We start from the raw sequence: 26,202 nt of genomic DNA, 5'->3' as shown, positions 1-26,202 counted from the left end.
CAGGGGAGATCAACAGCAAATAGGCAGAGCTCTTTTCTCCCCAGCACCACCTGGGGTGACGAGGAACAATGGTCATAAAGTGATGGAGAATAGGTTTAGGTTGGAGATCAGAAGGCAATATTTTACAGTTAGGGTGGCCAAAATCTGGAATCAACTTCCCAGGGAAGTGGTCCTCGCCCCTACCTTGGGTAAATTCAAGAGGAGGTTGGATGATCACCTGTCTGGGGTCTTGTGAACCCAGCATTCATTCCTGCCTGTGGCAGGGGGTCAGGCTAGATGATCTGTTCAGGTCCCTCCTGACCCTAGCTACTATGAAACTATGAGACAAGGTGTGCTGCTGCTACTTGTCCCTGATGAAAAAAATGTTTCCGCTCATTTGGACATGCCCATTGATGACTATATGGGGCTATGTAGTTATATGGACTGAGCTTTCATAGAAGCAGTCATAGCACGTGTATGCACCTTCTGTAGACCTTCTGTACATGCAGATTTAGAGGCCTGAAAATGGGGTCATCCAGAACATGTACAAACTGGGCTTAGTTTCAGGAATAGAAAAGGATTACATATGTCTTACTGTTGCCCTCATAGCAGAGGGGCTAGGGCACTCACTTGGAAGCTAGGGGTCTTGGGTCACCTCCAGCTTGCCTAGAAGGGATATAAACTAGGAAGTCTTTCACTCTCCAGCACAGTACTTTTAAGAATCATGCCACAGGTTGGCCATTTTCTAATCTTTCTTCTGTTACTCCTTTTGAGACTAAGCCACAAATGTTCACTGGAAAAATAAATGGCAGGCAATGCAGAACTTCTGCCCCACTGAGATAAAGGGCTTCCCTCCTTTTTGGATCAGCAGCCACCTCACTGAGCTTCACCCCTTTGACTGTTTCCTTCTGGCCCCTCATGTCTCCCACAGACAGCCCTCTCATAGCTGCATAGGGAGGCAGCTTGAGAAGGAAAGCCAGAGAAGTGATGGGGCAACAGCTGTCCTGCAGCATGATGATTAGAGTGTCCTGGGAAGTGCAAGTGAGCCAAATTTAAAATCCCATTGGGCTTCAATTCACTCAGATTTCATTGCTCAGTCTGGATGCACACATATTCACCCAAGTCTGCAGGCCTATGCATCCAGGAACAGAATTCTTCTGAACATATATGCTGCATCCACATGACCATGGATGTTTAATTCCCTGGGGACCTGATAGCTGTCCCTGGGAAATGTTTGTGCCACGTGCCCTCTGGTGCATGGCAGGTTTCCCTGGGTGGGGTAGAGGAACTTTACCTGAGGTCCTCGAGGCCTCCTAGGGCCACAGTAGTGGTGATCCTGCTGCTCAGAGCCTGGCTGCCAGCCAGAGTGTAGCTCTGGCTGGCCAGTCTCTGGTTTTGAGTGGCATGTGCTACCCCAGCATGCACTGCTCCATTGTTTTGCATGGGGTTTTTTTGACACCTGGATATCAGGGGTCAAGAACCACCCCCACCCCTCACCCCCCTGCTACTCCCTTGTGGCATGGAGAACAGCTGAAAGTGCAGTGCATGGCACCTCAGACATATCTCCAGAACCACATACCACATGGTCACGCTTGCCTGAATTTGGTCATAAGTGCCAAAAATGCCTTGTAGATAACCAGGAAATCATAGAATGCCACAGGCAGACAATGAAATCTGGGCCTTTGGGAGGGGAAAAATGCCACCCTAACTATTTGGGGGAAAATAAGAAAAAACTAATGTCTAGCATTTGGAAGCACAGATGTAAAAACCTGAGGAACCACATAGTGTCATAGGCAAGGAGGGAAAACTAGATGGCTTTACAGGTCATCTAGTCCAGACCCCTTCGCAAGGCAGAATCATCATTAACTAGCCTATCTCAGCCAATTAGCTGCCCAATTTACTCTTGAACATTTCCAGGGAGATTATACAGCTTCTCTAGGTAGTTAATTCCAATGCTTGTCTACCTTCATAGTGAGAAAGTTCCTGCTAATCTCCAACCAGAGAGCTCTTTGCAAAAGAGCAAAATCTGTGTGTTCACTGTTATAAAGAGTCTCAGTACAATGAGGGATAATTTATTTACTTTTCAAGGTGATGACAGTTATATGATGCTTCCTTATTGTGCTGTCACATCCTCAAGGATCTGGGTTTTCTGTTTCCCATGGAAAACCTGAAAAAAAATGGATTTTCCCTTTTACCTGAGAAAAATGTGGATTTTTCATTTTAACAGAGAAACACATGGATTTTGCTCTTTTGCAAAGAGCTCTCTGCAGGCTGACAGAGTACCAGCCTGCAAGGAGTTGCAGGGGGAGCTGGAGGAGGGTGGTAAGGCAGGAGGCACCATATGCATGTATATGGTAGCCCATGCAGCCTGGAGAGCAGCTCCCACAGGTAAGTCTGGTGGGCAGGGGAGGGAGGGGATTGGAGCCCCTGTAGGGAAGGAGGGAGGCAGCTGGCCAGGGCTGGGGCTGCTGCTCACCTGGTTGGTGCATGGAGCCTGGGGCCACAATGCATGGCCTCTGGGCCTGGGTGGGGAGTGGGATGGAGCTATAAGTGGCTCACCCAGGGGGTGAGGGGGGAGCGGGACCAGATCCCTGTAGATGGGTATGCTTCAAGGGGGCAGGGAATCTGTGATTTTTTTTTGATCAGAGAATGTTCTATTTTTTATCAGGGAAAACCAGGATCCCTGAACATCATACAGAGGGACTGCCGACATGCAGGATATTCTGTTGGTAATTTTATAAGTCTGCAATTCCATTATACTCCACCTCATATCACTCTTCTTCCTTCATTCTCATGGCATTTCAAAAGGACAAATTTGTTTGCCTGCTCTCTCCCTCTTAAGAGTATTTAAAAGAAAAAAAGGAGCATTTTGTCTCATTCTATCTGTCTCTATATATTTGCTTTTAAATTCGTTTTCCCATCCACCCAAACCAGTTTCTAATTTTCCAGAGTCATGCGAGATTAGGAAGAGCTCCTATTGGTTTACCCATTTGCTTATCACTCTCTCAGCATTTGTAGGGAGACAATGGAGGATAAAACCTGATGACAACTGCATACAAAATCCCTATGGAGCTGAATTTGGGCGCCTACACACAAGTACGAATGCTGTTCTGATGTGCTGGAATGAGCTTTAGTTCAAGCATCCCAGCCACCATTTTTAAGTGTGGGGACACAATACAAGAGACTCAGAGGTGCTTTAATTAGAGTTGTTCTTAGAGATACTCTAATTAAAGTGCCGCCCCCCCTTTCCTCCCTGGAGCATGTGTAAAAGTGCCCTATGGATCTAAAACTCTAGTTAGAGCATCACAGGTCTAGTACAATCTGAAAATAACTGAATATACTAAAGATAAGTCTGACTCAATCTAGGTTTTTAAATACAGGGGAGCAGATTTAAACCTCAGCAAAAAAACCCAAATTTCCTAACTGTAAGAGCAGCAAGACAATGGAACAACTTTCTGGGAAATGTGTAGAATGTCCTTCATTGGAGGTTTCAAAGAAGAGTCTGGATAGATGGCTGAGGATGGTACTAGAAAAGTCTGAGGTGCTTTCCAACCCCATGATTCTATAAATCCTGACCAAAAATCTCTTGTTGAGCTTCAATTTTGGATTCAAACTTTGCAGATTGAACTCATCATTAAAGAGATCATGACACCCAAGAACACCTTTCTTCTCACAGAAATTTTGGATTCAAATCAATTTTTTTCATTTGATTCCATGTTTAGAGTGGACGTTTCCTTGCTAGGGTCTATCTACACAGTACACTTTACAGCACAGTAGACTAATCTACTGCACAGTAAAGCATCACCATCTACACATGTGCATCATTTACTGTGCAGTAGATTAGTCTATTGAACAGTTGCCTACTACCTGTACATACAGGTAGTAGATTAACTAAACAGTAGCGCACATGTGAACTGCTGACCAGGAGCAAATTGCTCCCAGTCAGCCCAGACAGAAGAGGCAGGGAAGCTGTCCCTTCCTCTGGGCACTGCTTCCCAACCCCATGTCTTAATCCAGGGCAAGGGGCTGGGAAGTGGCAGCTGGGAGAAGGGACATTTTGGGATTTGCTTTTGACCTTGAATCAGCAGAGTTTTAGAAGTCTGCCATCAAATTGTGCTGTTAGGGTGACACCGGTAGTGCTAGTACTGAGGCGACTTCTATCACTGCAGCCAAGAACAGAGTAAATAATGTAGGGGTAAGCACTAGGGCTATGTAAAATTTCAACCACTGTTTTGTTTTGGTGGTGTTTTGAGCATTTCAATGCTCTTAACTCCGAATCTGAAATGAAATGGGAGACATGTCAAAATGTTTTAAATGAAATGTTTCTAACATGTTTTGGCATTTCAAAGGTGCTTTGAAGCTGGGCTTGCAGGGAAAGATAAAGTAAGAAGTGGGAAGGGTAAAAGGGGGGAACAGACTGACATCTGTAGCTGGCCAGTGTCTGCCAACTGTTCCTGAGGTCCCTTCCAATCCCAGTGCTCTGGGATGTTTAAAAACAGCATATAAATCTGTGAGTGCCTAAACTGCCAGCTTTTGTCAGCCTGTCTCTCGCCGGAGAGTAGCATCTGAAAGGCACTGAGTGACTGCACTGACTTCCTAGCTGCTACTGTCTAGCTAGGGAGTGTGTCTTCTACCTGCAAAGAATTGGATAGGATACAGCTTACACTGAGAGCTTAGCTATGCTAGCCTAACTTCAATACTAGTATTGCTATCCCTATGTCATTTTTTTCCCCCTATATCCATTCTTTGAAATTATACTTTTTTTTTTACCTGAAGAAAAAGAGATCTGTGTTTTGCCTGACAGTGTGATCACTGGGCACCGTTCAGGAAAGCACAGCATAGATTAGATAGATTGAACACCCAGACACCTACATATACACACACTTCATAGAGTCAAACACCTTTTGCAGCACAGGAAAACGTGAAGCATGCTGGAAAGACAGGTGCTGCCAAGTCTGGGAGGGGAACGAGAGGGGGCAGAGGGAGAGGTGTCAGTTCCCTGTTGCCCAAGCTAAGAAGCAGCCTCTTTTCAACCAGCCATGAGGCTTCTGCTGGTACTGGGAGCAAGGAGGTCACAGCAGTGCCTGCAGCTGCACCCCCTCTGACACCAGCTGTGATAATAAACCCCAGCACCAGCAGCATGACAACAAGCAGCACCAGCAACACAGTCTTCTCCACACCAATTGCAGGTCCCAAAATAAGCCTCCCACTCCCAGTCTTAGAGGAGCTCAATCTTGAAGTAGGGGACCTCAGCTTGATAGTACAAGAAATTCTGGGGCAGGAGGGGGAAGCAGGGTTTGTGCTCCACACCCCTCAAAGTTAGCCTAGAGCCAGGTTCCCTTCCCCGGAAGATAGTGCAGAGGAAGCTATGGAGACTGACTCAGCTCTTCCTGTTGTTGTGCCTCTTCCTGCTGAGGAGGGGGATAAGGCAGGGGCCCCACCTGAACCTCAGAAGTGAGGAGGGGGGTGTTCTGGGATCATTTTGAGGTGGCAGATGATCCCACATATGTTACCTGCCTGCACTGCTGAGCCAAAACCAGCTGGGGCAAGGGAGCAAAGTACATGAGCACTATGGGGATGCTGATGCATCTCTGCAGGCACCACCCCCTTGCCCTTGCTCCTCCTCAGCCTGGCACCAGTGGGAGCATCCCAAAAAGAAGTTTCCCTCTCACTCAAAAGCCCCCGCATCCCCTGAAGCAGAGGCAGGCCACCCTGGAATGGTGGGGGGAAAGGTGGGCACACACCATTTTTCACAGATGAGCCTATGAACTGCACTTCATCAACCTCCTAGGTACAGAAACTCATGGTCTCAGTATAGACATTGGAATTACGACACACTGCAACCTGCCAGACAGCTAACTCCCCAGGTACCTCTCCACTTTTACCTGCTACGTTGCCTTTCCCCCCTACCCAATCTGTCTCTCACCCCCTGACACCTCCATTTCCATTTTCACTGACTGGCTTTCTTGCTTGCATTGCAGGCCAACCTCTGGCTTCTTTACCATTCCTTCCATCCAGGAAGAGCACACACATCAACTGTAGGTGCTTGCTCAGCCTGATGAAGGGTTTTTACCCCAAAAGCTTGCTAAGATATATTTCTCCAGCTATTCAGTTGGTCTCCTAAAAGATATCTGGTGGACCCAAGGAACCTTGTCCACCACATCCTTAGACCAACATGGCTACAACCTAAACCCCTAGCACCTGTCCCCAGTCAGCTGACTGGAAGGAGGCAGGGCCCTGGGCACATCTAAGCCCCAGGGCTGGGGCTGGCAGGGAGAGTTCTCTGGCACCTGCTGGAGAAGAAGCTTCTGCAGGAAAGGAAAGAAAGGCTCTGTGACAGTTTGGATGCCTGAGATGCTAGTACTACTGTGCTGCTTACCTGTTTTTATTTAAAGTGGTGGACTGAACTGAGGCTGTAGGGGAGGAGGAGACCTCATTGGGGCACACTACCATGTTGTATAGAGGCTCTAGCACCAGTGAGGGAACAGCAACATGGGTATAGAGAACCCAGCAACAATAGACACTAGAGTGGGACAATGTCATTACAGGGACAATGTCAATATACTATCTGTGAGACATGGGGTATGGTAAGGGATGGCTGTAGCCATGCATCTAACCCATAAGGCATTATGGTGTTCCCTTGAGGCACTTACTTAGAGCGCGTCCCAGCAAGGGGTCTAAGAACCTACAGGATTTAGTGGGGTCCATTAGGACCGTGATTGAGCTTAAGCTCGAGGGCAGACTCCCTATCTTTTCCAACAAGAAGTGGCAGCAGACAAGAAGTGAAGGCATCTGCAGGGCAGAGCTAACACAGTCACAGGGCCCTAGGGGTATCATGGCCATCTCTAGGGACCCTACTCCATGACAAAGTGCAGTTTCCCAGAAATCCCTGCACCTATCTCCTTGAAACTTGGCAAGCTTCCTGGCCTCAGCAGGGGCTACCATGCTTGTTGTTTTCACCCCACTGTGCCTTAACACACACACAAAGTCACACATGTCACAAGTTTTGCTTGTCAGCACCTTGAGGTGCAGCTTCCCAGAAACCCCTGCACCTACCTCTTTGAAACCTGGTAGGCTTCGTGGACTCATCAGGGGTTACCATGCCTGCTGTTTTCACCTGGCTCCACCTAACACACACGTGAGACAAATTTTGCTTGTGAGCATCTTGAGGTGCAGTTTCCCAGGAACCCCTGCACCTATCTCTTTGAACCTGGTCAGGCTTCATGATCTCAGAAGGGGCTATCATTTCTCGAATTTGCATCAGAATCAGGCAAGAAATGACAAAGTTATGGGCATTTTAGTCATTCCCCATTATAACTTATGGCCAAAACACCAAAACAACGTTGAAACAGCATTGAAACTTGAAACAGTGTCAGCCAAAACAAAATGAAACAGTGATTCAAAATGTCCAAACAAATGGCTGTCCTGTTGAACTGCCAAATCCGAAACCAAAACAAAACGGGCATTTTGCACAGCCCTAGTAAGCACACAGCCCTATTTAAAGCCATGGGCTACAGGAAAGGCATCAGGTAAGTTGGCACTCACTGATACATGGGCCTCCATGATGTCATGAAAGCAGTGTATGATGTTAATAAGTTTGTCTGGGTAGCTGAACTTTACAAGAAGGCACCAAAGAGCAAAACATCCCACAGTGTTGAATGTTTTCCTAAACTGAACAAATGCAACATGCAAGGGCATTTGTTGTTCAGCAGTTTCCTCCTGTAAATGCATAGGGTAAATATCATGGTGGGCTTAACTGCTCAACAGTTCAGTGGGTGAAAAAATACCTCCATGGTAGGACCCAGAGAGTTCTCATGAACCGATCTGTGTTGTCCTGGCGAGCAGTGGGCAGTGGTGTCCCTCAGCGGTCCGTGCTTGGACATCTTTTCAACATCTTTATCAAAGATTTGGATGTGGGGGTGAAAAGCTTGCTGGCCAAGTTTGCAGACGACACCAAGTTAAGGGGGGGGGGCAGAAGATAGGTTGCAGATACAGGCAGTCCTGGACAGGTTGGAGAGTTGGGTGGACTGGAACCAGATGAAGTTCAACACTCAGAAGTGCAAGGTGCTCCATCTGGGGGCAAACAATCCCCAACATACCTACAGGCTTGGTGGCAACATTTTGACTTGCACCACAGCTGAAAGAGAACTAGGAGTAGTGATCGATCATCGCATGAACATGAGCTGACAGTGCAATGCTGTGGCCAGCAGGGCAAACAACATGCTGACATGCATTAACTGTCGCATTTCATGCAAAACTAAGGAAGTGATACTCTCATTGTACTCCGCATTGGTGAGATCACAGCTGGAGTACTGCATCTAGTTTTAGGCACTACCCTTAAATAAGGATGTGGAAAAACTTGAGAGGGTCCAGAGAAGAGCCACCCATATGATCAGGGACTTGCAAGACAAGCCATATGAGGACAGGCTGAGGGAATTGGGTCTCTTCAGCTTACAGAAGAGAAGTCTGAGCGGGGACTTGGTAGTGGCTTACTGCTATATCAGGGGAGTACATCAAGAACTCGGTGAACCGCTGTTCACCAGAGCATGCCTGGGGAAGACTAGGAGCAATGGATACTGTCTCAGATGGCCGAAGCCGACTTGAGGAGGATTGCTGATTACTTGGCCGTCAGGCGGGCTGGTGGATGGAGAGGCGGGACACAGTGTATTGGTTGAAAAATAACTTTTACTTTAACTTTACTTACGCCGTTGATGGCTGCGACGCAGGTGGTAAGGTTGCTTACGTAGTTACAGGTAACGAGTTGCTTGCGTAGTTACAGGTAACTGGCAACAAAACGAGCCGGCGAGTTTGTAGACAGAAACGAGCATGCAGGATGAAGGATAAGTCGGGAACAGACGGTGATGGGGAGATGTTGGAGGGTGATCAGTCCGCCAGCTTTTCTCTGCCACGTGGCAAAGTTCTCCATACTCTACCACGTGCTCAGAGCTCTCCAACTTGGGCGGAAGCTGCACGGATTTTTATACGTTTAGAGTAACCAATAACAGACTGCCAGGTGGGAATAGCTAATGAGGCAGAACGTACCAAATTTGAAAGTAACTGCGGTTATTCAGGGCAGTTCTATTGTGACAGGGGCACTCAACTCATTTGGTTATGACAGATACAAACTCCTGGAAGGCTGCTTCAGGCTCACTTCCAGGAAAACTTTAAAGTCAAGGTGTCCAGGCTGTGGAATAAACTCCCTCCAGTGGTGGCGCAGTCACCTACCCTGGAAATCTTCAAAAGGAGACTGGACAGTCAGCTTGTTGGGTCATTTGACCTGAGTTGCCTTTTCCTGCCTACTGCAGGGGGACTGGACCTGATGATCTACAAGATCCCTTCCAGTCCCTAACAATCTATGAATCTATAAATCTATCAGTCATGTTGGCAGTGCTATGTGATGAATGAAAACAACACTGAGATTCAGGGAGTACATTATCTGCAATAACCTGGAGCCTTTTCAGCAACAGCTTACAAAGGATCTTACCAGCAATGGAGAGAAATGAAATGCCACAATAGTTGCTTCAGTCATGTCTGTCTCCTTTGTGTTTGCATATTGGTATGATTTTGGCATCTTTAAAATCCTGGGGTAAAGTCTTATTTTCCCAGAAGAAAGTAAATAGGTCTAACAAAGATTTCTGAAGTGGAAGAACACCAAATTTAAGCACTTCAGCTGGGATTTTGTCAGCTCCAGCTGCCTTTCTATCTGTCATTTCCATACGTGTTCATAAGTGTTTTCTTAGTCTCCTCCAGAGTTGGGGGATCTTCAAGTTCATATCAAACTCATGTTTGCTCGATTGAGTCTACTATTTGATCATTTGCAGTCGACTCATGATTGAGGAGGGTTGCAAAATGTTCTTTCAATCTTTCTAATATCATACTGTGCTCAGTCAGGAGGGTGGTGCCATCATTAGACAGGTATTGGCTCTTTGTGGTCCATGAATCGACTTTAATGCCTGAAAAAAACCTCAGGTGTTATTTGTATGAGCAGGGGCTTGTAGTTTTGTTGCTTTGTTTCTCTACCAAGTATCCTCCATCTCCTTCAGTTTTTCTGCACTTCAGATTTTGATTTCTTGAAGGCTTCTGCAGCCATGGTAGATGAGGGGTTGCTCAGTCAAACTTTGTGCATGGGACACAAGGAGTGTTTGAATATTGTTGTGTAGCAGGTTCACCTTTCAGAGCTTGGGTTGAGTCCCAGGCTTGAGATCCTGCTGTTTTGATTGGTGGAGCCCATCCACCAATGAGGAGGCAGCAGGAGAAATAAAGTCACGCCCCCTTCCTGATGGGAGGGGGAGAAGAGTTGCCCCAGACTTGATTGAAGACTGTAAACTGTCACGTCTGGAAGACTTCATTGGCAGAGCCCTGGAGCATATAAAAGCATCTGGGTGCCCAGCACGAGGGTCAAATGCAGCAAGGGACTCAAGAAGAGTGGGGCCAATAAAAGCTGGGGAGCTCTCCCTCAGCGGGCAATAGGCCCAAGGCTCCTGAAGCTGCCAGTGGAGGAGCAGCCTTGGGGGTGGTGTGAGACCACTCGGGCTATTGAAGGTGCGCAGGGACGGTGCACAGAGACCCGGCCCTGGGAGCAGTGTGAAACTGCTCAGGCTCATCACTGTGCACGGTTCGGTGCACAGAACCTAGGCTTTCGGAACCGCAAGCAACGGCTTGAGCTTCTAACCTCAGCTGGGCATTGGAGGCTGCAGTGGGACGGTTCAGGCCCCCCCCATCTCCCGGCAAGCGGCCAGGTTCCACGGTACACAGAGTGGTGCACAGACCCAAGACTTGGAAGCCAGGGAGCAGCAGAGGCTGCTTTAGTTAACTACCCAGCATGAGGATGGCTGGCCAGAGCCTGAAGGGCCCGGTCTGTGCTAAGAGAGGCCTCAGTGCTGAGCCAGGTCACAGGGAAATGGTAGTGCTGTGGCATGAGGCCCAGCACCCAGGAGCCAGCAGCTGAGAGGAGCTGAGTCCTCGGTGCCCAGAATGGGGCACAGGGTAGGGAGGAGCCCAGTGGCATGGGAGAGGCCTGGAGACGTGCTCCAGCAGAGGAGACCCCATCGAGCTGCAATCTGACCACTACCACCTGAGGGGATGTGAGTCATTGGGCCTTTGGGTCCCACAGGGGAAAGACATTTGGGGTGGGCTAACCCAGAGAATGGGCTGGGTGAGCAGTCCCCCTGCCTAGTCAAGTCCCTAAGGGGAGGGGCCCCGGTGTACCCAGGTTACAGTTGTCATTTGCATCAAACCAGTCCACATTTCACTGAGTTGGGGCACCAAAGACTTCTATAACTGTTGACTGCACTGCAGTTTGAAAGATGCTTCACCTTGCATCAAAAGTTACACTTGCTCTTGCATTGGCACGGTTTGATAGTGCAGCATGAGTGTAAATTGTTAACTGGATTCTCCTATCTTCCATGAGAAGTTTCAAAACATCAGCACATCAGTTCAGTTTTGGAACAACCTTTTGTGTAGGAGTGTAAATCCTGATGTTCCGTTTAGTACAGATAAGATGATGATCTGTAGAGCATCCTGCGCCTCACATAGCCCTGGTAACGCAAACATCCCTCAGGTCATTGCGATGAGTGATGACATAGTCTAAAAGGTGCCATCATTTTGACCAAGGGTGCTGTCAGGAGCAGAACCACTTTTCCGGTATGTTAAAAAGGTGTTTATAACAGCAAGCTCAAACTCTGTGCAGAGTATTAGTAAGGTCATTTTCTGTTTGTGTTTAGAGACCCACGTTTTAAATTCCCCATGACTCTGGTGTAGTCATCTCCAATGTGTGCACTGAAGTCACCCAGCGGTAAGATTTTACCATTGTTGGGCATGGTTCTTAGAGTGTCACTCAGCTTGCTGTAGAACTGAGTTCTGGTTCATCAGGAACAAGTAGTGTTGGGGCGTAGGTGCTTATTATTCCCAGAAAGTTGGTATGGGACAGTAGTATCCTTAATATTATTAGGTGCTTGGATGTTGAGACAGGCTGCTGTGGTAGTTTATTAGCAACGGGAGTTTGAATCCTATCCCAGGTAGGCTGGCATTTTGGTTTGCCTTGTAACCCCATCGGTAGAGAGCATATTCTTTTTCTCTAAGCACATCACTGTCATGTAGTCTGGTCTTCAATAAGGCAGTGATATCTAATTGATATTTGTGTAGGTCTTTTGCTACTAATGCAGTTCTTCTGAGAGCTCTATTTTCCTTTAAGTCAAGTAGTATATGAACATTCCAGCATCCAATTGTTAGTTTCTGATCATTACTGTGATTGTTTCTACCACTTGACATGGAGATCCCACTGATCATGGGAAAGCAGGCAGGAGTTGGTGAGAGGTGAGCTTTTTTTACCCCAGCTTTTATAGGGGCCTCCCTAAATAGGGCCACTTGGTCACCTAGGTAGGACCTCCTGCCCCGCATTGCCAAGCGAGAGCCATGCAACGATTACTCTTAGGCTGCTTGAGTAGAGATTGTTAGTTATAGGCTTCTAGCTTCTCAGGCCTGTTTGTACTGCCTAGGAAACACTTACTATGAGTATTTTGGTGAAGGGCTAGTGGATGATGATGGTGAAGTACTGGGAGGGTGGAATCTGTTGGTACTAGTAGATTGTCCATGCAAAATTATTTAACATGCAACCTGTGGTTGCATGATGCACACTCTGGGACACTGCAACCTTTACCCAGCAGAGAGTGAGGCTTGATGGCTGGAGAGTGCTACATCTGCCCATGCAGTGCCTGCTAACTCAGCTATGTGGCTCCTGCCATTGTCCAGAAAGGTTCGTCTGCCAAGTGCCTGGAGCTTAGTGACCATTGATCTATGTAAGGATTTTTCTGCCCATTTGAGCCCTAACTGTTCACCCTGCTGCTGATGAAAGTTGTGCACCTAGATTTACCAGTCCCAGATCCAGATACTGCACATTTAGCCCAGATGAGGATGTATAGAAAAGGGGGTGGCCTCTGTGATGACTCTGGGATGAGGCTCTAGATGAGGTTCCCCTTACCCCTTGAGAATACCCCTATAGAGGATATCAGTGTTCAACTTTTGTAATGGATACATATCTGCATACCTTTCGGATTATCAGAAGCAGAAAGGTAGCTAGTCACTTTTGTATCCTTAGTAGTGATAGTATATGGAGTAATGGCAGTGGCTGGGACAACAATGGTGATGCCTGGTATTTTTATGTCCCCCCCACCACCTCCCCCTTCTACAAGTTAACACCCAGTGCCACACTTTCCATCCTTAGTTATGCTACTGCTCAGAAACAAATAGAATTTAACTTATCACACTGTATTTCAGGGGAGGTTGATCTGACTTTTATGCATGCAAGTGAGAAAAAAGCCGTGTTGGAAAACACAATGCAGGTATTCTAATCCAAAGCTAATGTCTGGAATGGAATTTCCTGCTGTAAGGAAAGAACCATTCCATCCCCACCTCCAGTCCCATTCCCCAAAGATTTTCCTATCGGCTGAAATATTTTTTTTCCTGTTCTACTACCCTCAGATTGGAATTCAATATGGAGCTGCATTGTAAACTTCATTTACCATCCCCTTGTGACAGCTTTAGTTGCATAAGAACGGAGGCCTAATTATAACTCAATGCTGCCTTCTTGGCCTCTGGAGTTACTATATAGCTTTTTATTAACCACATACCTATTTAATCCTGTATTGTTTGATTCTGATAGCATTAGATGCCTGTAAAATGTGATGTATGCAGTATTCTGTATTAGAAAGGAGCAGCAATTGTACTGTGCTTAGTGTTCCTATTGTCGAACAAACAAACCAGGCAATGCCAAATATGCAGTTTGCCCTCAAACTGAAACTGTAGTTATCCAACAGTTTAGATGCTCATTATTTTTAAGCCACAAGTATCCAAGGACTGAAAGACAGAAATCTATGTGAATTGTTACTTTTTCCATGCTTTAAATGCTTAGGGGGGCAATAGAAGTTTAATTGAGAAATATTACAAATGGAACAGGACAGACTGTTTTGTCCTTGCCATCTCTTGTATTGAATCAATATTGTTTTGAAAAACAGAGTATTTGGACAGATATGTTTCAGAGTGCTGTTTGGAAGCATAAGCTTGTTGGAACTGATGCCATCATGGAATAACATGTCAGAGTACTGCTTTCTTTCCTCTGATGAATTGTTGTTGTTTAATGTTGCTCTGCTCTCTCAAACAGCTGCTGCTTTCCACCCCAGATGTGGCTGCATTTCAATAGGTATCTCTGGGAAGGGTTGGTGGCGTTTTAGGTTTTTATTTTTCTTCTAGGTTTTGAATGTCTTGGGATTGCTCACAAAGCTGTATAAAATATAAAATATGTAATTCTGTTGCTCTCACAAAAGTCACTTTCATGGCCTCTCAGTCTTAAAAAGCAAGCACTGTATTTACCAAAGTACAAAACAAGGCTCCCCCATCCCCACCACACAACTAGTGGGGGGGTGGGGGGGAAGCCTATCGTCTTATAATTGTATACAAGAGAACTTCATGAAATACACTGTCTATTATTAAACTGCTGCCAAAAGCAGCATGTGTTCAACAATGGAAACCAACTATGAAGTTGATTAAATGCAGCCAATACTGAGCATGACTGTAAAAACATAGCCCACAGTGAGCAAACATGCTGATTGGAACCTCCCACAAAAATAGGTTAGTGTAGCCCATCTGAATAAAATATATGACAGAGATTCCCTGCTCAGCTAGGGGCTCACTGCTAGCAGCCCCATTAGTGGATCAGGGCAAGGAGCTGAGACCTGCCCCCTCCCCCCACAGCTCTTTCCAAGCGCCCTGCCTCGATCACCCAATCAGGGCACAGTGCTGGGACCTGCCCTTAACTGTGACAGTCATCTACATGTGCCTTACTGCATAGTAATTACATGCCAGTTAATTTGCTACTTGTATTTGCAGATAGCAAATTAACTTCCGAGTAGAGCAGATTACTGTACAGTGAGGGTCTGCATGTGTAGATGGCGATGCTTACTATGAACAGTAAAGCATCTCATGTAGATGCATCCATTGTTTTTGAACGTGCTCCTCACCATGTGCAGAGGGACATCAGGGTCTGATAGTAAGGAGAGAAAGAAGGGGCTGCCAGGGGAAGATCAACGAGGCTACCTGATCCCCCCAGATTTATATTGCATGCTGTGGAAATGAGAAGGGGACACATTCCAGGCAAACCTCCAATAGTTAAATTCTATACCAGGAAAATTATAACAAATTTATAAATTGTTCATATATAGAATCTAATTACTGAGGGGTTGTCTTCTATTTGTGTAAATTCTGCACATTGGAACCCTGGAATTGTATAGAATATCTGTCATTTTTAGGTAATTCCTTCCAATGTCTGTAAGTTGTCATCAATTAGAAGAATGCGAAATAGCATTTTTTTAAAGGGAATATTTGAAAACATTGGTATATAATAAATAAAAAAAAGATCCTCTGTGAATCATTTGAGACCATATGGCAATTCTGAGGTTTCATTTTTATTTATAATATAAGCAACCAATGCATTCTGAAGAACCACTGTGTTGTGAAGGCAGCTCATAACTTTAAAGGAATCAAAATATTTTTAAACACTTATTTTAATTAGGTCTTTGCTTAGTGTCTTCTCTAAAGTGGAATTTTTCATTTTGATTTTTTTTCCAGTTTTTCAATTGAAACCTGAAAGCTAAACAGAAAAAAAGATTAAAGAACCCCAAAATAATACAAACTCAAAATGTTTAAATTCTTTAAAACCAAAAGAAAAAGGTGATTAATTGATAAAAAAAAAAAATTTTAAAAAGCAAAAATGTGTAATTCCTTCCCAAATTGTTTGTCGATAATTTTGCATCTGGATTGTCTTTGAATAGCTTGTGTGGTAAATGGTTTGCATGCCTGACTGCAGGGGGTGGGAGAGAAGAGGTGACATTCACTCCATATTTTTGAACAAAATGAAGTGTGGAGTACCCATCTGGGACAAATCCAATTTGCCAGACTCATGCAAATAATCTCACTGAAGTCACGGGGAAAGCCCACAAGACAGAAGCAGCTGTGAACTAGCCCATTTATTTGCAGAGCACCTTCCTATTATAAAAGAAGTCCTATTTAACCCAGCCTTAGGAATGTGTACACCACAAAACATATTCTTCACTTGGGAGAAATTTCAGAGCAAAGTGGTAGGATTGTTAGGACTATTATAACTACTTCTATGACTATTCACTTCTTTTTGGAGAGGATAAACTCACATTATTTGCTGTCATGTCTTTTAATATAACTTGAAATTAATAATATTTTTGCCTCAGTTATAATAAAGGGGACAACCACTATCCTAGGTAATGAAATCCCACCCTTTTGTATTTTGGAGGACACTTCCACCCTCTTGTCCTTAGATTTCTTAGGGCATGTCTACAAGGTCTCTATGCCGAATCCCATAAATTAGGCAACATGACTGCTCTGGAGATACCCTGAACATATAGCAAAACGCCAGTGGGTTCAAGTCCCCCACAAAACAGCTACTTTGTCTAATTTCTGGGCTTTGGTGCAGATGGATTGAGATCTTTGGTGGTTGGGGCAGAATATTGATATACAGAATAGTAAGTTTTGATGGCAGGATTGCCCAGAAGACAATGATTTGTGCTGATTAGATTAAAATGAAGAGGAAGAACATTTCCTACTATGGTGCCTTTAAACAAACAAACAAACAAAACTTTTGTGAGGATTATTAAACAGAATAACCTCTTCCTAGTTCCACATCTGGTCTGCAGAAGTATGAAAGTCAACTTTATCTATGGCTTAGGAGGTACGAAAGAGGGAATTCTTCAAGCACCAGAAGTTATTCCCATCCTGTAGTTTCTTCAGGAGTCACTCCAAACATATTGTGCTGGGTTTATGATCCTAAACAGATTTGTCCAACATTTAGAAGGTCTTCTACACCCCAGATCCTTAAAGGTGAAAGTACCACAAATTAAATAGGCAATAACATATGCTACTTCACTTTCTCTGATTTGGAACACATTTAATTAGGGGTCTGGAGCTGCCTGAACCATAGCACCCTGACTCCAGCTCTTCTTTACCGTAGTTTGATGGATGTTATAAAGGGTAATGAATCCCAGTGTGTGACAGCAAAGGACCTTTGTCTGGAAGCCTTTTGCCTTTACTGAAATCCACTGATTTTGGTCAATGGACTGACCAATAAGAACCATCAAGAGATGTCTTGCAACAGAACTCCTTGGTTCTACGCTTCTAAGCAGTTTATTTCCACATAGCAAATAATAGTACCCTAAGTTACACTGTGCACATTTTCTTTCTTTTCCCGTGTAGCCCCAGTGGTACACAGCTGGTACCCTATCTTCAACTGAATGGATGTTAGCGGGTGTGTGTATGCTGTGGAAGCGTGACTGCCTAGCCTCAGGCCAACTCACCTCCTTTCCCTACAGAGCAGAGCAGAGGCCAGGGACACCCAGTGCTGCTTAACAATTTCCAGGTTTATTTGTACAACATAATATAATACTTATAAACATGCACATATACATTATGTGCTAATATAGTGCCTTTGTCTGCTATATCTGGCTGAGATTGACTGGGTTTAGGGTTAATATAAGTTATTGTCTTTGTAAACCTATATTTGTAAATAAAATATATAGAGAGAGAGAGAGAGAGAAAGAGAGAGAGAGAGAGAGACACTGTTGTTTTCTGGTTCCTTGTATTGTTGGAATTTTCACTGTGAACTTGCATCCTTATTGTTGTATTTTGAGAGGATTGTAAGCTGCTTTATTTAGCCTGCTGGTAAGGCCTGCTAGTGCAACCCTGACCCAATACCTGAATTTATTGTATTGGTTATCTTTATGCATTGTATCTTATTTGATGTAATCTCAATTATGTATGTTCAGTTATTGTTCCCTCACTGCCAAGACTTCATTTGTGGATTTACCATCTAACCTTTGTTTTATCGTTGAGTGTTCTGTTGCCTGTCACCTGGAGGGCCCTGCTCAGGGCAAACCTATTATTTACAAATATAGGTTTACAAAGGCAATAACTCTTATTAACCCCAAACCTAGGCAATCTCAGCTGGATACGGCAGATTAAGGCACTATATTAGCACAGGCATTGATTCTCCTTGGCTTTCTGGTTAATGTGCAGCCCTTCCCCTCAGCAGGGTTGGGGACCTGTGATGCCTCATGCAGCTGTGGCCATCCCTTCAGCTCTACCAGCCCTGTGCACCGCTCTGTGTACCAAGGGCTCCTGCCTCATGCAGGGTTGGGGACATGTGCTGCCTTGTGCAGCCACAGAGGTCCCGTCCACTCTCTGGACCCTCCATACACCGACCTGTGCACTGACACTGCAGCTCTTTCCATGGCAGGGGCTGGGACGGAGCTGCCTGCTGCTTTCTGCTCAGCAAAGGCATCTTCAGGGCCAGTGTAGATGTGTATGGGAAGCAGAGGGGTTGATCTGCCGCACTCGCTGCTTAGGTGACAGGTGGTGGGGGGCAGGCAGGAGTACCAGTGCCCCCCCTGTGAGTGCCAGCCAGGAAGTGGTGCTCCCAGAAGTGGCCACAGCCACTTCCGGAAGTGGCTTTAGCGATTGGCCATTTTGCGACCAGCCACAGGGGGACCGCCCCCCCTTCAGTCAGCAAGATCGGACATGGGGACCACCCCCCTGGTCAGTGAGATTGGCCACTGACTGGTTGCTGGGGGGGGCACTTGCCCCCCCTGACTAAGATGGCACCAGTCACCCATGTTCAGGGTGCTTCTGGAGCAACTGCTCTGACCTGCTTATCAGCTCTGCCAGCTCTTCTGAGCCCCAACAGTATGGTCCCTCATTGAAGCTACCCATGCGCTGTTCATGTGGGCTTTTATCTCTTCTGGAGACCTCATCTCCAGATTGGAAACAGACCAATGGGAAAGCCTGAGGGGATAGTTCCCCTCAAGTCCTCTTCTTCACCTTGCCCCAAGGTCAGGGCAGGTCAAGTCTTCTTCCTGCCTTCTCCTGATTGGTGGGGAAGGGAAATGCCTCCACCAACCAGGCTGAGCCATTCGGCTCAAGCCACCAAGCTGGGCTGCCACTGGCCAGCCTGCCACATCTGCATACTTTTAAGTATATATATAACATTACTTCTTTTTCATTTTTCTTGACCGTATTTACAAGAACACATTGTCTATGAGATATTCCTATGTACATCATAGCAAGAACATGATGATGATTATGATTTTGTGCACTACTAGCTGCAAAAACAGAACAAAACAGAAACAACCCTTTAAGGATAAATTCTAAATCTCTGACATCAGTGAGAGTTTTCCATGAATATCCATGGCAGAATTTGGCCCTGAACAAATGAGAAACATTACAGATTAAAATAAAGCATTCTCTGTTGAGCAATTTCTATTTTTTAGAACATATTAAGTGAGCAAACAAGCACATTTAGACTATTATAATCGCCAAAGAAAACTGTTTTCCAGTTCTCTGCTGTAAAAGATGACACGGCTCATTCCTAAATAATAACGTAGTCCCATTGTCTACCCTTGAAGCCACTGCCACTGATACCTACCTGGATGATGTCTCAAGATGGGTTTCATATATGTTTGGAAATTAACCACAATGCCAGGCAAGAGCATAAGTTATGCACTGTGTTTTATGGAGACCTCTAGGCCTTTCAGCTCTTAAGTGCGTAACAAATGTCTTCTGTTTAGGGCTATTCAGCATTCTCCTCTGCATGCCAGCCAGTGGTGGAGGTAATTTCGGAGAGGTGACCCCGTCTTTTCACCACCCTTTTTGGTAGAAGCAGGGGTTGTTACTGAGGGAAATGAAAGAGTTATAGCTCTGAGATCCTGTAAGCTTTTAATTCAAGGTTGTGTGAAGGGCTTGTTGAATCTTGAGCACTTGAGAGTTGATCCAGGTACTGCAGAAAGAAACAGAAATTTGACAACTTTCCCCAGCCCCATTCTTTCAAAATTTACCCTTTTCTTTTACAATACTGATGGATATGATGCTTTCCATTTTATGCAATACCTTAACAGCTACCACATTCACTAGTTAATGGATTTCTTTCTCTTTTCTGCCTGAAGAATTCACATCTCTTACCCCCAGGAAGTAGCCCCTAAAGATCAGAGTGGAGGGAATTCTTGAGGATAGCAGCCCTCCAGTTGAAACTGGAAACTGGAAACAAAATAAAGGAAGTGAGGGTGTGAGGGTGAGCCTGGCTTCCTAGTTTAGTGGGTAGGACATTCAATTGTGTGGTGGGTGGGGGGTGCCCTGGATTCCAGTTCTTGCTCCATGAAGTGTTTATATATTTTATCAACTGACTTTTCATATAAAAAAACAGAGGTGGTATATCCCAGGACTCCCTCCTGCTCTCTTCCAGCTGATTGCCCTAGGTAATAGGGCCCTAGAGTACTTCATATGTATTCTGTTTCAGTCTCCGTTCACTTTAATGTATCTTGATATACACAGAAATATTTGTGTCATGTTGAATCTGTGGCTGTTCACAATAAGAAGCTTGAAAACCATGTATTAATTACCAAACTCTCTGAGTACTTACTATTAGGCCCTTGTGAAGTTGATGCTGCTTGGCTATCTAAAGGAGATGTAATACTCACTCTTATGCAAGGGGACAAACTTTTCAATGGGTTGGATAAATAAACAAACAAAATTACTTACATAATGAAGCTAAAATTGAGGTGTGTAACCTTCTCCCCAAAAAGCAAAGGTTTTGATCATCAAGGTAAAGGCTTGCTATTAAACATTACATGCATATTTTGTAACATTTTTTTTTACAGAAGAATGAGTGTTTGCTAATTAATTCATTTACAGACACATTTAGGTGACTGCATGTGACATGCTGACTTGTCTTTCTCCCTACGGAGATCATTAGACATAATACACCAAGCTGCCTGGCATTCTTCTGAATCTCTCTCTCTCTCTCTCTAATTTTGATATTGCCAAATTAAAATAACTTAGTGTCCTTTATTGCCTAAATGTCTAAACTAATTCAAGACAGGCACTAAAACTATATTTGCTGACTTGACTTCTGCTGACTTGGCTTTCTCATGTGTTTAACAAATTTGTTTAAAATCAGGAATACTAAAGGATGGCCCTGGATAGAGGGCACATCAGTTGTAATTACTAAACTATGTTATCAAGAGGTTCTGAGCCACTTAAATACACTTCAGAAAATCAGTAAGGAGAATTCATCATGATCTCCACCTCAGGCACATCCATTAGAATTTATACTGCATAGTTTAAATTGTAAGGGTCTTACTCTGCCCAGGGATGTGTGCAGGGTCCACATCAGAATCAATGGGGATCAAATGCATCCATGTACCACATCTGGGCCTAGGCTAGTTATTAATTATTATTATTATTATAATATCTCTTAGCATTTCAACATCCCTTTCCCTCTCATTGGGAATGTGATACAGGCCAAGCTCTCACTCGGCCCCCACTCTGTAACAGCCTGCAGAGAATCCCAGTGGGACATGAGGCAGTGTCCAGTGTCTCTTAAAAGTAGGTTGTTAATTTCTACACTCTCCTAAAGATCAGGAAGTGCTGGGCAGCTCCTAAAACCACTTCCGTACTGTTCCAACTCCGCAAAAACATGCAATATAATCATCCTGGAGTAGCACTGAGTGCATCCCCAGTGCCAGTCTTTGGTACTCATAAACATGTCATAAACATGCTTCTTTGCGTTCACTCTGAGCCTCTCTGAAATGGCTCCACTGCCTAATTTGTGGACTTTGGTGCATCTGGAATGAGAAATTAGTATGTGAACATGTTTTACAGTGGGCCTGTGTTACAATAATGATCTGAGAGGCAAAATATTTCCAGTGATCCCCTTTTATGAGCTGCGGCTTCAGATTGACCCAAATGGAAGCATGTGATCTATAATGGAATGGTGTACCTAGGAGCCATTAAATGTACCTTTCCTACTGCTTCCTAATATTTAAAATGGGGACAGTGATACTCGCAGTGGTGTTAAGATGCCTGTTGATTAACATTTGGTGTTGGTTTACATTGAGATCCAAAGATAAAATATGTTCAGAGCTATTCGCAAGCCATGGCTTATTATACTCATTTGGGAGTTGTGATAAAGGAAGCAAAGCCTTGGTTATGGACAGCAGTACTGGTTGATGATACTCCAGCTATACCTCACTCTCTAGAGCCTGACTGCATCTGTACTCAAACTGAGTGGTACCTAATCCCCGTATGGTTCTGAATATCACCCACACAGATCATGTTTCCAGACATACAGGGCCTGAATGTTAGTTTGGACAGAGAGTTGGTAGGTTTGTGTCACACTTTAAACATTGCTCTGAAAATGTGCTCTGCAGTCCAGTATTTTGAAAATATGTAATATGTTTACTTGAAAAGCAGTGCCTCTTCCTTGGCCTGTAAATACTGTGCATTTCTAGGCTCTTTCAGAAATGTTTAGAGGCCTGCATATTTTAGTGAACAAATTTGTGAAAAGCACAAACTCCTCATTTGCCTTAACATGATCTTAAATTTCCCTGCCTCCACCCCACTCTCCTCACTCAAAAATACCGACATTAATTTATTATGAACTATATACTGGCTTTTCTATCTCCATAATGTAGTGCCAGATGAACCATCTGTGGTGGGCTTGCCGACAACAGCCTGGTTTGTTGGCTCGGACAGGTTCCAAGTGATTGGTGAGGTGTTCCCACCAATCAGGTGATGGCAGGGGAGAGGCTTGCCCCACCCCTACCCAGGGGCAAGGTGAAGAGCAGGACCTGAGAGGGGACTAACCCCCACCCCCCTCCAATTGGACCATTTGCAATCTGGGGGAAAAGCCCCCAGAGGGAATAAAAAGGCAGAGCGCCCTGCACATGGTAGACTGCATCGAGGGATGGAGAAGAGGGTGAAGAAGAGCTGGCAGAGCTGGCCAGCGGGGCAGAGCTGTTGCCTCTAGAAGAGCCCGAAGCCTCCTCATTGGGTAGGAAGCGGCAAGTGGCCACGTCCCCCAGCCCTGCTACAAGGGAGTGGTACAAGCGTTGCACAGCTGGTGCATGGAGGGTCTGAGAGGGACCGAGATCCTGGGAACTGCACGAGGTGGCTCAGGTCTCTAATCCCCTGGCATAAGGCCAGGCAGTCAGTGCATGGAGGGTCCAAGAGCAGACCAAGACCCCGGCACTGCACAAGGTGGTTCGGATTCCCAACCCCAGCACGAGGCCAGGCACATGGTACACAGTTGGTGCACAGAGGGCACAGGAGTGGGCTGGGACCCCGGAGCCACACCAGGTGGCTCAGGTCTCCAATCCCTGGCACAAGGCAGAGCCAACAATGCACAGAGTACTGCACAGGGCCTTGAGCGGGAGAGCCCTTGAGCAACTGGGGGCCCCCTGCTGAGGGAGAAGGCACCTCGACAGAGGAATGAGAGTGGGCTCAACAGGCCTCAGAGAGTTGTGAATTGCCTGGGAAGGGGATTCCCACAGGGGAGGAGGGTCTTTCTCCTTTGACAAGCAATAGGGATATACTTAAATTGGTTAAAGGGGCAGCTGGGGTATCTGGGGCTCTCAACTCCCCTCCTCTAATCCAGGGCCACTCCTTCTTCTGGGGTGTTGTTATTGTTTATTTATTTCCCTGGGCCCTGCACCTCATATTTTGTGCACCCTGCACCTCATATTTTGTGAGCTTGTGAGTCATGTTTTGTAATTTGGTAAACCATTAAAATATAAAATTGTATGCCTTAATGAGACAAATTTTTTGATCCTTTGGATTCATTTCCTGTTTATAGAGTTTACATAGATATATAAATATTCTGTCTATAGTTCCTGTAAGTCATGTGTGTGTGTGTGTGTCTGTGTGTACGTATATATATATATAACACACACACACATATATAGTAAGTTATGTGTGTGTATATATAGATATAGATATTATATAGATATTATATCTATATCTATCTCTATATATGTGTGTATATGTGTGTGTATTAATTTTATAACTTTTATATCTTATTACATTTGTATATAGTTAAGATAATCCCATGTCCTGGCCTTGCTCTATAGGGGAAGGAGGGAAACTGCATGCATCCAGCAATTTCAGCTCCCCACAGTGCACCTACCCTGCAAGCCTTCCCTTCATTTGGAGAGGGGGACACAATCTTTGGTATCACCCAGGTTACACACCTTTATATTCCTATATGAACTAGATTGACTGGGTTAATGGACAGTAGGGCTGTGTGAAATTTCAACAGCCATTTCATTTCAACACTGTTTCGACTCATTTTGAGGTAGAAACAGAAAAATTGAAATGAAACAAAGGCCATTGAAATAGCCTTGAAACAAAATGAGGCTAGTCAAAATGGTTTGAAAGTCAAAACATTTCAACCATAGTGTTGGGGATCAGAAGTCAGTCCACCTGGACTGACTTCCCATCCCTGGCACAAGATCCAGCAGGTGGTGAGGCGGCAGCCCCGCTGGGCTGCCTAGCCTTCCCCCACGCTAGATCATGCCAACTTCCATGCTGTTCCATTCATCTGGGCTGCCCCCCCACCCCTGGTGCACTCTAGAATGGGGAAGGCAGCCCAGCTGGGTTGACTTCCCACCCCCTGCATGTGATCTAGCATGGGAGATGGTGAGGCAGCCTAGCTAGGCTGCCTCCCTGCCCCCAGCATGATCTGGGAAGTCAGCCCAGCTGGGCTGCCTCTCCACCCCTGGCTGGGGATGGGAACTCAATCCAGCTGGACTGAGTTCTTTTCCCCAGCCCCATGGTCCGGCAAAATGGTTGAAACAGCATCAAAACAGCCTCACTGTTTTGATGAAGTGAAACAGTTAGGCTGTCTCAACTTGAACTTATATTCAATAGAAACCACTGTTTCATCCAGACCTCAAAACTGAAGTCAGAACGAAGCAGTGCCATTTCACACAGCCCTAATAGACAGTCTCATGGGGAGTCAGAAGCAAGTGGACTTTTGGGTCTATACCCAGTATGACAGCCATATAATCTGAGCCTATGTGGTAGGGGAAGTGTGATTTGCTACTGATATATCCCACACTGAAGGGCTCCCCCCCAGTCTCTGTCACCAAAAGCAAGGGGAAAGCAGACAGAGATATGCCTTTTAGTTTATATATGTTGTCATCTAGTATATCAATTCACTGTCCTTTTTGTATGCTGTTCCTGAGATAGCACATCTCCAGCCCACCTCATACAGAGGACTTGTGGGAAAGGCACAATCAAATCCATTATAAATACAATTGCTTGCCAACTGTGCAAATTTTGTTTTAATTTAATCACAGTTGTTTGAGTTATAAAGAACCCCCTTCCCCTGGCAGGGTTCCACTTGAAATGTATGCATTTTATTAGAAAATATTTGGGGAATGCTAAATGGATTTCATAATGAAAATATGCAAGCCACTTTAGTTGCTGTGTTGCAAACTGGTTACAGGAGTAATGGAAGAAACATTGCTTTGTAAAAACAAGTCATAAGTGATCACATTCTTTCTGTCTTTTTATATTTTTGCCATTCATTTAATTACCACAAATTATCATCAACCTCAACTTCTCACGTTCTGAAAAGGGCAAGCCAAGATAGAGAGAGCAAATGAAAGGCTATTGTCACATTTGAATTCTGCCTCTTAGAAGCTTCAAAGTGTTGAGATGAGTGGAGTCTTCTTGGAACTGAAGGCACACAGCAGGAAAGTAATTGTGGATCTAACGTTAGGTGGCTTTCTGGAGAAGATGGTGCAGTAAGTCATTTACACTTCAATGTTTCTTTCTGATCGCTGGGGGAAGGGCAATTTGATGGCAGCCACTTCATTGCTGTCATGGTTCATCAGAAGAAATAACACTCTCTTCAAAATCTAAAGGCTGCTTCAGTATGTATTTGCATGTTTTCATTTCTAAGCAACATCACCTCCAGAAATTTACCAGTGTGCGAGCAGAGAATTAACAAAGACATCTCCAGATAACTTGGTTGCAGTGGATGCATCCTATATTCTGTTCTCACCTCTAAAGCATTTTACTAGGGTAGTTGCTGTTTTAGAAAGTAAAAAATGAAAGCACATACTTCCTTTTTACAATGGCAAAGCCAATAATAATACCTTTAATACGAGACCTAGGATCATAACTTACAGCATCTAATGCAGATGTAATAAATTTAACAGGCTGTTAAACTCAACATTTATTTTGAGCAGACAAGTAGTGTTTACTTTATTACCTGTTGACTTTATTACCTGACTCTTGCCAGTTAAGATGACCTCCTTATCCATTCTCATTCAGCTGAAAATTATAGCACATGGGATATGTGTAATTACC

Source organism: Alligator mississippiensis, chromosome 1 (genome assembly GCF_030867095.1).
Source record: "Alligator mississippiensis isolate rAllMis1 chromosome 1, rAllMis1, whole genome shotgun sequence".
Taxonomy (NCBI): Eukaryota; Metazoa; Chordata; order Crocodylia; family Alligatoridae; genus Alligator; species Alligator mississippiensis.
Note: the sequence above shows the minus strand (reverse complement) of the source record.